Source organism: Oratosquilla oratoria, chromosome 16 (assembly GCF_046742065.1).
Source record: "Oratosquilla oratoria isolate Oo_2021 chromosome 16, ASM4674206v1, whole genome shotgun sequence".
Taxonomy (NCBI): domain Eukaryota; kingdom Metazoa; phylum Arthropoda; class Malacostraca; order Stomatopoda; family Squillidae; genus Oratosquilla; species Oratosquilla oratoria.
Window position 1 is genome coordinate 44,289,747 of NC_134792.1, and position 12,222 is coordinate 44,301,968.

Below are 12,222 nucleotides of genomic sequence, written 5' to 3' on the forward strand. Positions count from 1 at the left end.
AATGAGTAAATAGATAAATAAATAAATAAATAAAATAAGATAAGAAAGTGGTTGACAGAAGGCATGGTAGGATAGGGTAGGGTTTCTCATTACTCAGCGATAACCAGCGCTTCCATCCTGAGAGATACGTCATCCTGAAGAGGTGACGCCGCAGAGGTGGCCAAGAAGTTTAAAGATAAAAGAAAGAAGGTGAAACAGAATTTTTAAAGAGATAAATTTTTGAGTGGAGATTAGTCTTAAACTATAAAATAATGTTGCATACTCTGGTCCGTAGAGGTGCCACTAGAATCCCTGAAATATCAACTGCATAACACATGCAGTTAATACACCATACAGCAGGCCCATGCAGAGGGGGGGGGGGGCTGGGTGCCCGAGCACCTGTCCCTTTGCCCTGTGCCCCAAAAGTGCCCTTCACAAAAATATATAAAAATGAATGAATTTTTTTTTCTCATAGGCTTTTTCCCTTTTCTTACCATTCAGAAATGATAATGTGGAAAATGGTGTTGCACCCTACCGGATAGTTGCCAAATACGCATAATACAAAAGAGTGAAGTGCCCAATTTCCAGCCCAAAGCACCTGCCCCTTGCAATGTCTGTGCACGTTATTGCCATACGGAAGAAGCGGCAGAGGAAAAGGGAGAGAGATGGAGAGGAAAAGGTAATGGGAGAGGGAGAGGGAGAGGTGGAAAAAGGGGAGGTAGATTGAGGGTGAGGGGAAGTGGAAAGGCGGGAGGTAGAGTGAAGGTGAGGGGAGAGGGGGGATAGGGAAAAAGAAGGGAGAGGAATGGGAGGAGAAAGGGGAAATGTAGAGGAGGAGAAGGGGTAGCAGGAGGGAGAGGAGGAGGGGAGGGGAGAGGGAGGGTGAGAGGGAGAAGAGAAGGGGAAGAGGGTAGGAGGGGGAAGGGGGGAAGGAGTGTTGAAGAGGAAGCTGGAAAAGTGAAAAATGGACAAGGAAGATAAAAGAGCGATGGGAGTATGAATGGACACAGGTCTGTGTGTGTGTGTGGGTATATATGTATATATATATATATATATATATATATATATATATATATACATATATATATATATATATATATATATATATTTTTTTTTTTTTTTTTTTGTGGGTAGATTGTCCTCACTCCTTATCTATTCTCCTCGCCTCTTCTACTGGCCCGCCCCACAACCTCGCTGATCTCCAAAGAGGTCCTATTGGACACGCTTGTGACACTCGGCAGCATCGGTTCGACTAAAGCTTCCTTGAAGTCCATGGGTGCGACAAAGCCTCCTTGAGGAATTCACGTGCAGTACCAGCTTCATTCCCAGCTATAACTCAACCAGAGCTTCGCCTGACTTCGTGATGATGGACACTGGATTCTTTGAGGAACGCACACACCATACTTGGTGGCTCAGCAGCATAAGAACGTTTTACGTCCGACTTTCCGGGCAACGAATGTGACCTCGTGCCAATTAGGAGCACAGGTCAAGACCTGACCCGTGTGTATAAAGACCGGACGAACCCCGAAGATTCAGATCTCACACATGACGACACTATACAATAGCTCACTAGCCTCTGGGTACTTCCCACAACTATTCAAGGCCTCCCACACCATCCTCATTCCTAAACCTCAGAAACCCGCCTTCACTCCCCCTTTCATACCGGCCGATCTCCCTTCTGGAGTACTTTGGCAAGGTGTTTGAGCACGTCCTATGCCGCCACCTGACCGTGTACCTAGAGACGGAGAATGTGCTGAGGGATTGCCAATTTGGTTTTCGGCCGGGGCGCGGTGCAGACGACGTAATATCCATGATCACTCAATGGGTTCAAAGACCGCCAGACGGTCGCCCTGGTAAGGCCATTTTGGTTTGTAAGGATGTGGAGAAGGCATTCGATACTGTCTGGCATGAAGGCCTTAAGTACAAATTGTACCACAATTTCGACTTTGCCCTGCCGTTCACAAACTTTTGTGCCGAAGGCTGGAGTACCGCAAGGGTCAGTCCTTGCCCCCACTCTGTACAATCTATATACGAATGACCTGCCAGAGCCAGCTTATCCACGCAACCAGGCTCTAACTCTTTCGTATGCGGACGACACTAACCACATCAGCAGACACAAAAACGCTGCAGGGAGCGTTACACGTAATGCAAAACATCCTAGACGGGACACACGCGTGGGAGCAACAGTGGCGCATTAAGACCAACGCGTCGAAATGCAATGTTGTATACTTCTGCTGCAAGCGAACCAACAGAACAATCACAAACACTCCTCTTAAAATAAACAACACAAACATCCCAGTGAAGGACCATACCTGTGTGCTGGGTAGCACACTTGATAGTGGCCTTACCTGGACCCCACACTTCCGCAAGCAGGGAGCGAAGGCTAGGACTGTGCTGGGAAAGCTAAGACTCTTCAAAACTGCAACACTGACCACCAAACGTCGATTGTACCTAGCCCTCGTCAGACCGATTCTGTGCCAGTCCCCGGGACTAAGCCAGCTGACATGTCCCACTAATAACTACGAGCATCAGAAGGTTCAGAATGCCGCTGTCAAGTTCATCACGGGTTCGCGATGGAGCGACTTCAGAACCACTGAGTCTCTACACCGAATTTCCAACATCCGTCCACTCAACCAACACAAACACAAACTTCACTCAAGACACATAGAAAAACTGCACGACAGACACAAACACCTGATACAACACATTACACCTAGACCACACCGTACAGACTATCTGTCAGCTGCGCCCGTCCCACGTGCGGTGTACACGATAAGACGTGTATAACCGTACCTATTAATAATACACCCCTTCACCAGCTTTGACTGGTGATAGCAATAATGATGAAATAATAATAACAATAATAATAGTAATAATAATATTGCATGTAGCCCAATAATTGATAGGCTACAAGTATACACAACTCAAACCCAACCTGGGGAAAAGCAGGAGAGCTCGTGCCTTACCTGGGGCTAATTAGGAACGCGCTCTACACGCGGGAAGTGAACTCTACTCACTTCCCGTAAGATACACACACACACCTCTCACGAACATAGCCACGACCCACGCACAAACATCTCCACATCTGCCTTCCATACCTCTTTTACTAGTCTTTCTTCACTCATTCTTTCCATGTGTCCAAACCATCCTAATACTCTTTCATCAACCCTATCTCCCAGCTCCCTTTCCACCCCTGTTCTCCTCCTCACCTACTCATTTCTCACTCTATCTAGCCTAGTAACCCCCATCATACTTCTCAGACACCTCATCTCAAACACATTCAAACTCCTTCTCTCTTCCTCTCTTATGTTCCATGTTTCTGCCCCATACAGTGCTGTTGGCACAATCACTCCTTCATACAGTCTCCTCTTAGCATCCATTCCCAAATGTCTATTCCTCATTACACTCTTTAATCCACCAATGCATTTACTCGCTTCTCTCAATCTACATTCTACCTCCATCTTCACTCCACCTTTTCCTGCCACATTTGCACCCAAGTATCTAAAACTATCCACTTTCTCCAGTCGCTCTCCCTTAATGCTCACTTCCAGTCTACTGCCACTTTCACCCCTTGTACATCTCATCACCTTACTTTTACCCACATTTATCTTTAGCTTTCTTCTATCACATACTCTCCCAAACTCTGTCACCAACTTCCTCAATCCCTCCTCTGATCCTGCTACAAGCGCAGTGTCGTCCGCAAACAACAGCTGGCTCACCTCCCACTTTTCTCCATTTTCTTTAACCATCTCCAATCCCTGACCCACTACCCTTGCATTTACCTCTCGCACTACCCCATCCATGTATAAGTTGAACAGCCAGGGCGACATAACGCATCCCTGACGAAGTCCCACCTTCACCTCGAACCACTCACTCTCTCCATTTCTAATCCTGACACAAGCTCTACTACTCTCATAAAAACTCTTGACAGCTCCTAGAAGCTTTCCTCCTATCTCGTATATCTGCATAACCTCCCACAGTGCCTTTCTGTCTACCCTATCGTATATATATATATATATTATATATTTATATATATATATATATATATATATATATATATATATATATATATACATATATATGTATGCTAATAAGAACACGGGTACGTGTGTTCACTTATGCAAAGTAGACCACTTGGAAAAAGAAAATAACGAAGCAGAGTGCTTTCGTATATTACATCTTCAGTGCACTGAAGATGTGGACGACCACCAAGTGAAAAAAGTATGGACCCAAAAAAAAAAAAAAAAAAAAAAAACTAGAATGGGTAATCACTGCAGACCTCGTGAGGACCTGAGAGAGACGTGAGGAAGGTTACAGAGAAACTCAAGAGACCAGGAGATCAAATGAGAGCGCGCGTGAGAACAGTCAAAAGCTCCACAAAGTCTTTAATGTCCCCGGCAGCTGTTTGTCGGCCTCCTGGAGTCCATATATATATATATATATATATATATATATATATTTTTTTTTTTTTTTTTTTTTTTTTTTTTTACGAAAGCTCCGCCAAGTAGGGCTGGGCGGGATCCGAGTTCTTAAGTATTCGCGGATCCGAGTACTTGGCCAGGCGGATCCGCGGGATTCGGATCCGGATCCGAGTACTTCCTTCAGCACGGAGAACTGGCAGCGCGAGTCCACGGATTCGTTTGGGAGCGGGATCCGACTGACATCCTCTGTCGGATCCCAGTCGCGCGGTATTCGCCTGGCATTGGTAATCGCCACAGCTACATCTACTCGAGTCCACACCAACTAGGCGAATCCCACTCAAGCACCAAGGAATCTCTATCTGACTGCTGAATTATCTCTGACTGCTGAAGTATTTTGTCCACTATAATACGTCAGTTATGCACACAGATTTATATTTGTTACATATTTACTGCTGTACAAAAAAGTTTGCATTAGTTATATTACGGTTCAGTGATACTCTACCGAAAAAAGATTGTACACGGTGCACGTTACAAAACATATTTAGGGTGAACCTTGTGGTTATAATTGAAACACTTTTTAAGGACCTTTGGTTTTATTTGTTCACTGACAGCTATATAATATACAGCATACATGTATACCAGCAATGTATGCTTTTTTTGTTTCAGGAAAAATAGTACAGGAAATTGTTCCTTGGAAATAGTATTTTTTGTGTCAAATTAATAACAAATAAAGTAAAGTATATATTTTTTTCATATCACAGGCAGTAATATCCACAAACGGTATTTCCTTAACAGTAATTATTTGTCTCACATTTAAAATAATATCACACAATATCACAAACGGTAATTCCTTCAATGTAGAGAGTAAAAGAAATAAATAGGATCACATGTAAAGGGAAGAAATGTTACTAATAGCTGTGACGTCACAGCGCATCAGCCAATCAGTCTCCGAAGAATTTGAGATGCCGATGGCAATACTGAAATTGTATGCCATGTATCGCTAGCCGAAAATAATAGTTTATTTTGTATTGTAATTTCATTTGCAACATATGACTTTGTAACTAATTAATGATAATATCAAGTATGGTATAAATGTAATGCTTCGTATAGATAGTGGTTATAACGAATTTTGGCTCCACAGGGAAAATAGATCCTTGAGTAATCGTTTGTACTCGTCTCAGCGGATCCGAGTACCAACATCTGGTACTCGGGTCCCTCCTGCCTTGTCGGATCCGGTGGATTCGGGTCCAGTACTCGGATCCCGCCCAGCCCTACCGCCAAGGTATGACCAAACTCAAGCATAAATCTCATTAAAAGATATGCCCCTCTTCCGTGGCGCTTCGGTGGTATACCTGACCCAACTTCGAGAACGTGTATTTTTTTCATATAAATTCCTCTCTTGATGGAAATACGCAATTATCTACATAAACCATAGATAATGAGTAATAAAAAAAACACGACCCATCAATCATGGTCAGATTTTTTATTTATTTATTTATTTATTTATAAAGAGAGTATGTCCAACCTCCCGTACTGTCACATCGTATATTCCCTCCAACCTTCTACACCAGAACTTCCTCTCTTCCCTTCCCCCCCTCTCTCTCTCTCTCTCTCTCTCCCTCATTCTTACGAGCAGGTAGATGCGAAACGACATGACTTTGGGAAGATAATTATCACAGACATCTCGAGATGAGGATGAGGATGACGAGGGGGAGAGTGAGGATGAGGATGAGGAAGACGTGGAGGAGGAGGAGGAGGAGGAGGAGGAGGAGGAGGAGGAGGAGGAGGGAGGGAGAGAAGAAACCTTGCAGGGCGCTTCTGCGGCGTCATCCATCCAAGGAAGGCGTTCTCTTCCTCTCCCTTGAGGTCGGCCTCGGAGGCATAAAGGCGAGGACGATGTCCCAACGTTCTTGTGCTTCACGCGAGATAAGATTACCCTTCCGCTGAAATATGCACACCACTGCAGCCGACGAAGGAACGAGGGCTTCGCAGATGTTGCAGAGAGAGGGAGAGAGAGAGAGAGAGAGAGAGAGAGAGAGAGAGAGAGAGAGAGAGAGAGAGAGATAGGTAGATAGATAGAGATAGGTAGATATATAGAGATAGATAGATAGATAGAGAGAAAGGAGAGAGAGAGAGAGAGAGAGAGAGAGAGAGAGAGAGAGAGAGAGAGAGAGAGAGAGAGAGAGAGAGAGAGAGAGAGAGAGAGAGAGAGAGAGAGAGAGAGAGAGAGAGAGAGAGAGAGAGAGAGAGAGAGAGAGAGAGAGAGAGAGAGAGAAGGAGAGGGAGAGAAAGAGGGAGAGAAAGGGAAAGAGAGAGGGAGAGAGAGAAAGAGAGAGAGAGAAGGAGAGAGAGAGAAAGAGAGAGAGAGAGGAGAGAGAGAGAAGGAGAGAGAGAGAGAGAGAGAGAGAGAGAGAGAGAGAGAGAGATAGGTAGATAGATAGATAGAGATAGGTAGATATATAGAGATAGATAGATAGATAGAAAGAAGGAGAGAGAGAGAGAGAGAGAGAGAGAGAGAGAGAGAGAGATAGAGAAGGAGAGGGAGAGAAAGGGAAAGAGAGAGGGAGAGAGAGAAAGAGAGAGAGAGAGAGAAGGAGAGTGAGAGAAAGAGAGAGAGGAGAGAGAGAGAAGGAGAGAGAGGAGAGAGAGAGAGAGAGAGAGAGAGAGAGAGAGAGAGAGAGAGAGAGAGAGAGAGAGAGAGAGAGAGAGAGAGAGAGAGAGAGAGAGAGAGAGCTCTGCTCGTCTATTGACCGGGAGAGTTCCTCAGGTCATAGTAACAATCCCCTGGCCCCTACCTCTCATCAGACCACTTTTGGGTGGCGGGAGTGAAGGGAGGGGCGATTTTTTTGTTTTGTTTGTTTTTTATTCATTATATTTTATTTATTTATTTATTTATTTTTCTTTTTTTTTGAGTGAAGTATCACTCCTGTAATTGTTCATATGAGCTCGACTGGGGAGTAGATTATTTGGTTGATTAGATTAGGTTACGTTACGTTACGTCACGTTACGTTAGGTTTGGTAATATAGACAAGGTTAGATAAGTTAGGTCAGATTTGGTAATATAAGCAAGATTAGGTTAAACTAGGTTAGGTTTGGTAATAATATAAGCAAGGTTAGGTTAAGTTAATTTTGGTAATATAAGCGAGGTTAGGTTAAGATGGGTTAGGTTTGGTTAGGTTAGATTTGGTTTAGTTATAAATAAAGGATAGAAAGGAGAGGAAAAATCAGTGGAATAAAGAGAGAGAGGGCATTTATTTACGTGGAGAGGACAATGGAGGGAGAGGGAGAGAGGAGGAATGGGGGAGGAGGGAGAAGGAAGAGATGAAAGATAGAGGAGAGGGGGTGGAGGAGAGAGGGAGGAAGGGTGGAGGAGAGAAGGAATAAGGAGGGAGGAGGGATGGAGGAGGGAGGGAGAAGAGGAGAGGAGAGAGGGATGGAAGGGGTAGGATGGAGGAAAGAGGATGGAGGAAGATGGAGGGAGGAAGGGAGGGTGGAGGGTTGATATTTTTCATATGTTCCTTTCCTATTCTTCAGGAAAAAAAGACTTTTCTGGTAAGATCACATGAAGGATAATGGTGTAACCTGATACATGTGCGTAATATATGAAATTCAGCTTCAGATAACTCCTTGCAAGCCCTCTGGCAAGTCGGTGGCTCGGGTTTCAAGAGGGTCTTCAAGCATCCAGACTCGCAAGAAAAAGATGAAGGGCCGACTTGATTAAAACAGGGATCTGCCTTTATCGTCAATTCAGGAGAAGACGAACGTGGCCATGCTCTCTCTCTTTCTATTTCTTTTTCACACACACACACACACACACACACACACACACACACACACACACACACACACACACACACACACACACACACACACACACACACACACACACACACACACACACTGGGCCATGGCTCGTGGCGCAGCGGAAGAGTTCCCGGCTGCCACTACGGTGATCCGGGTTCGAATCCCGCCCAGGGCTGAAATAAATTCAGTATCGCTGCGCTGCTGGTCATTACTCCAACTCTCGTGGGCGGGGAGTTGGGGGTACGTGTGCGTGTAAGTTCACAGCATTACCCATAGATTGGTCATATATGAACTCTGAGGTCTCTTCCGGGAGGGAAATAGCTGTTGATCACTAGTCCAACACGTGATCCAAGACCATGGTGAATCATACATAATATACCGACTGCATAAATGTATGTAGTAATTACTACAGGGAGTTTCGTGTCACCCCTACAACCCAGAGTCACACAACTTTTTCTGTGTAAAAATAAATGTATTACGTAGCGATGAAGAAACTCCAAAAGTACTGCAGGAAAACATAATACCCAGCGTTACGACCTTGTCTGTAAGAGGCTGGTAGATAACTAGGCAGATAGAGGGGTAGGTGGAGAGAATTTCATTTTTACGAGTTAGGTGCTTTGAAAACAATAGCAGCGAAAGAGTTGCGGTGTTGCATAATCTTACCATCTAAAGTTTATAAATAACAGCTAGGGTACAGATCTTCATGCTGAGGTGACAATATGTAAACTAGACCATTCTGCTTCGATGTTGAGATTGCTTGTGTAAGCAATATTGCTTAAGACATTGTAACAGTCTTTCTGATTGGAGAAGGTGGACGAAGAGAAAATTTTTATTGGTACATGGGAGAAAAGTCATGCCCATAAGGGGAGGCACTTATTTGTAACGGTCAAGATTATTGGATGAATTAAGTTGTGACGTCGGAACATTGCCCTAATGTCTTCAGTTTCTTAAAGAACACTTTTTTTTGCACGCTCAAAGAAGCACTGGTTGCTCAGGCTTCATGCTTCTGATTCAAGTGGACTTCGGATGGAAGTCCTAAAGCTCTTCCTCCTGATTGGTCGGTCTTTTGTTCTTGTGACCTCCGTATGACTCCGTTTGCTGTGACCTCACTTGTTCGCTCACTGGGTTCTGTCGGGTCACCGAATCCTTGTCTTTGGCACAGTGTTAGAAATATAATTTTGGAAAGTAGATAAATATTGAGAAAGTACCCAGGATGCATCCCCTGAAATCATACCTCCATTAGTACATAGAGCCAGAGGTAGATAGACAGAGAGAGAAATGAAAATAGAAAACTGGTATCTATCATTGGGTTATTTGTCAACATGGGTTGTCGCAGTTGTCGGCTGCTTCGAGGATCCCCCTGGTTCCCCTGTCCATGCCCAGTAAAGGAGATTCCTGCAGGTCGAAAGCAAAGCACTCAGAGGCGACACCCACTGCCGGCTTACACGACAACGTGGGATTCTAAGCCACATACGCAAAGAACGATCATGTGTATTCTGAGCATAAGGTCCATCAAAGCTGACGCCGTGTGTGGACCCGCATCCCATATTTCGATTCAAGTTGGTGACCTTCATCAGAGCCAGGGAACGGGCATGAACCAACAACGGCGAACAGGTACAGAGAAGCTTGTTTCCAGACCTTCCGGGAAGGGTGATAGGACCTTCCGTGAAGGGTAATTACCTTGGAGGTCATTTTCTGTCAATTAATCACAAAGCTAACAAGGGCATGGAAGCTAATTTAGTTGTCTGTCCTTGGCTCTATTTCATGCGTTCATCAGCTCGGAAAAAAAGGTGAAGTGATCGAAAATAAACGACAAAAGATTAGATTATAGCTAATATAGATATCAGAAAACCCAACAGATTAAACCGAAGATAAAAGGAACTTACGAAGAATGAGAGAAACAAAACATTTCAGGAGCACACTGGACGCGAAGGATCCGAGGCAAATGGAAGGAATGATAAAGAATGGAAGAAATAAAAAAGGGAAGAAAGTGAAAAGACTTGATACCGTCCATCATTAGCTGCCGCTGAGATAAGACGGGTTGAATGTCTGTTGTTGTTTTTGGGTTGCAGTTTAACCAATCTCTGTGGAATCCTTGAAAATGTGTTTGAATGGGTTTTATTTGTTTATGATTTGTGTATATTTGTGTGTGTGTGTATGTGTGTGTGTTTGTGTGTGTGGGGGTGTGTATATGTGTGTGTGTGCGTGTGTGTGTGTGGCCACCCCCTTATAAGGGTGGGAAGGGTCTTTGTTACATGTGGATCATCAGCGGCCGCTGCTCGCTTACATGCAAGGCTGCTGGCTGGCTGGCACCGGCTGCAGGAACAGCTTTAATATCTTGGGGGTGCTGAGCTTCCGAGGAGCTGTTTGGCACTAAATTGGAAATCAGGAGGTTGGTAGAGAACCACTTTAGCGTCCGCGTTTCCGGATTGGGGAGAGGGCGGATGAGAGAATGATGATGATGATGATGAAGAGGAGTAAGGAAATGATAGGGGTGGTTGGACTGAGAAGGTAAGAGAGAAAGAGGAGGAGGTAATTCTAGGGGAGGAGGGGGGAGGAAGAGGAAAGGAGGAAAGGAGGGGTGAGATGGGAGGGGACTCATGGAAATGAGAGGATGGGAATGATAAGGGAGGAATGGGATGGGAGGGTAGGGGAGGGGAAGGATAAGAAGAAGGATGAAAGGAGAGGAGGGTTGTTGTTCCTGTAGTAGAGGCCACCTCCGCCGGGAGGACTTCGACAGAAGGACTAAATCTTTCCTGCGCTAGCCAACTGTCCCAGGTCGTCACTCCCGACGGGAAACCTTCTCATGGGAGCCAAGAACTTTCTGTCAAGGAACTATATGCATCGCCACCATGACCTTGACCATCACCACCGCCACCAACACCATCACAACCACAATCACCATCTCAGCCTCCTTTGGCCCCCCTTCTCCTCAGTCTCCTTCTCCTTCACCTCCTCCTTCTCTTACCCTTTGAAGATTAGTTATGTATGGTGTCACTGACACTGACAGCCGAGGAGGAGGTCGACGTGCGTGTGGCCTTGAGTGCCAAGCAGTGCTGTCGAGGGAGCAACAGGTGTTGGTCCTCCTCCAGTGAAGGTCCTCCTCGAGGGTGAAGCGGCAACTGGAAGAGAGTGGGGGAGAGGGTGCCACGGGAATAAATAAAATAGCCTGACGGCACGCAGGGCAGATAGGAAAGTGCCACCCGATAAAGAAGTGGTTCACGTGGATCGTGATTCTCTGGGAATGTCCTTCCTGCCGAAGGTCATCTCGATCTCAGAAAATTCCTCGCCTGGGTTTTCTGCATCCAAAGGCTTAGGCTCGGGCCTGGATGGAGGCGTCCATCTCATAGTCAAGTGGTCTAATCTGTGATGGTGATGATGATGATGATGATGATGATGATGATGATGATGATAATGGTGATGATAATAGTGGTGGTAGTGTGATGATGGTGATGACGACGATGAAGGTGGTGGTGATGATGATGGTGATTATGAAGGTGGCGGTGATGATGATGGTGATGATGATGATGATGATGATGATGATGATGATGATGATATTGATGATGGTGATTATGAAGGTGGCGGTGATGATGATGGTGATGATGATGATGATAATATCGGTGGTAGTGATGATGATGGTGATGATGACGACGATGAAGGTGGTGGTGATGATGATGGTGATTATGATGGTGGTGGTGATGATGATGGTGATGATGATGATTAAGGACTAAGTCGACACAAAGTACAATAAGATAAAAATAAAATTAAATAAATCGGTTTGCTTCTGATCCTGGTGAAGACAATCCCTCTCTCGTGTATGAGCCCTGGACGATGTCCTTTTCATTCCAGACTCACCGCAAGAGACGAGGACCCTGGAGTCACCCGGGGTGCAACAAGCACACCACGTGTTGTGTGCATGTAAGTACATATGTATGCATGAATGTATGTTTGTACATATGTACGTATGTATGCACTGTATGTATGTATGTATTTATGTATGCAAGCACGTATGTATAAT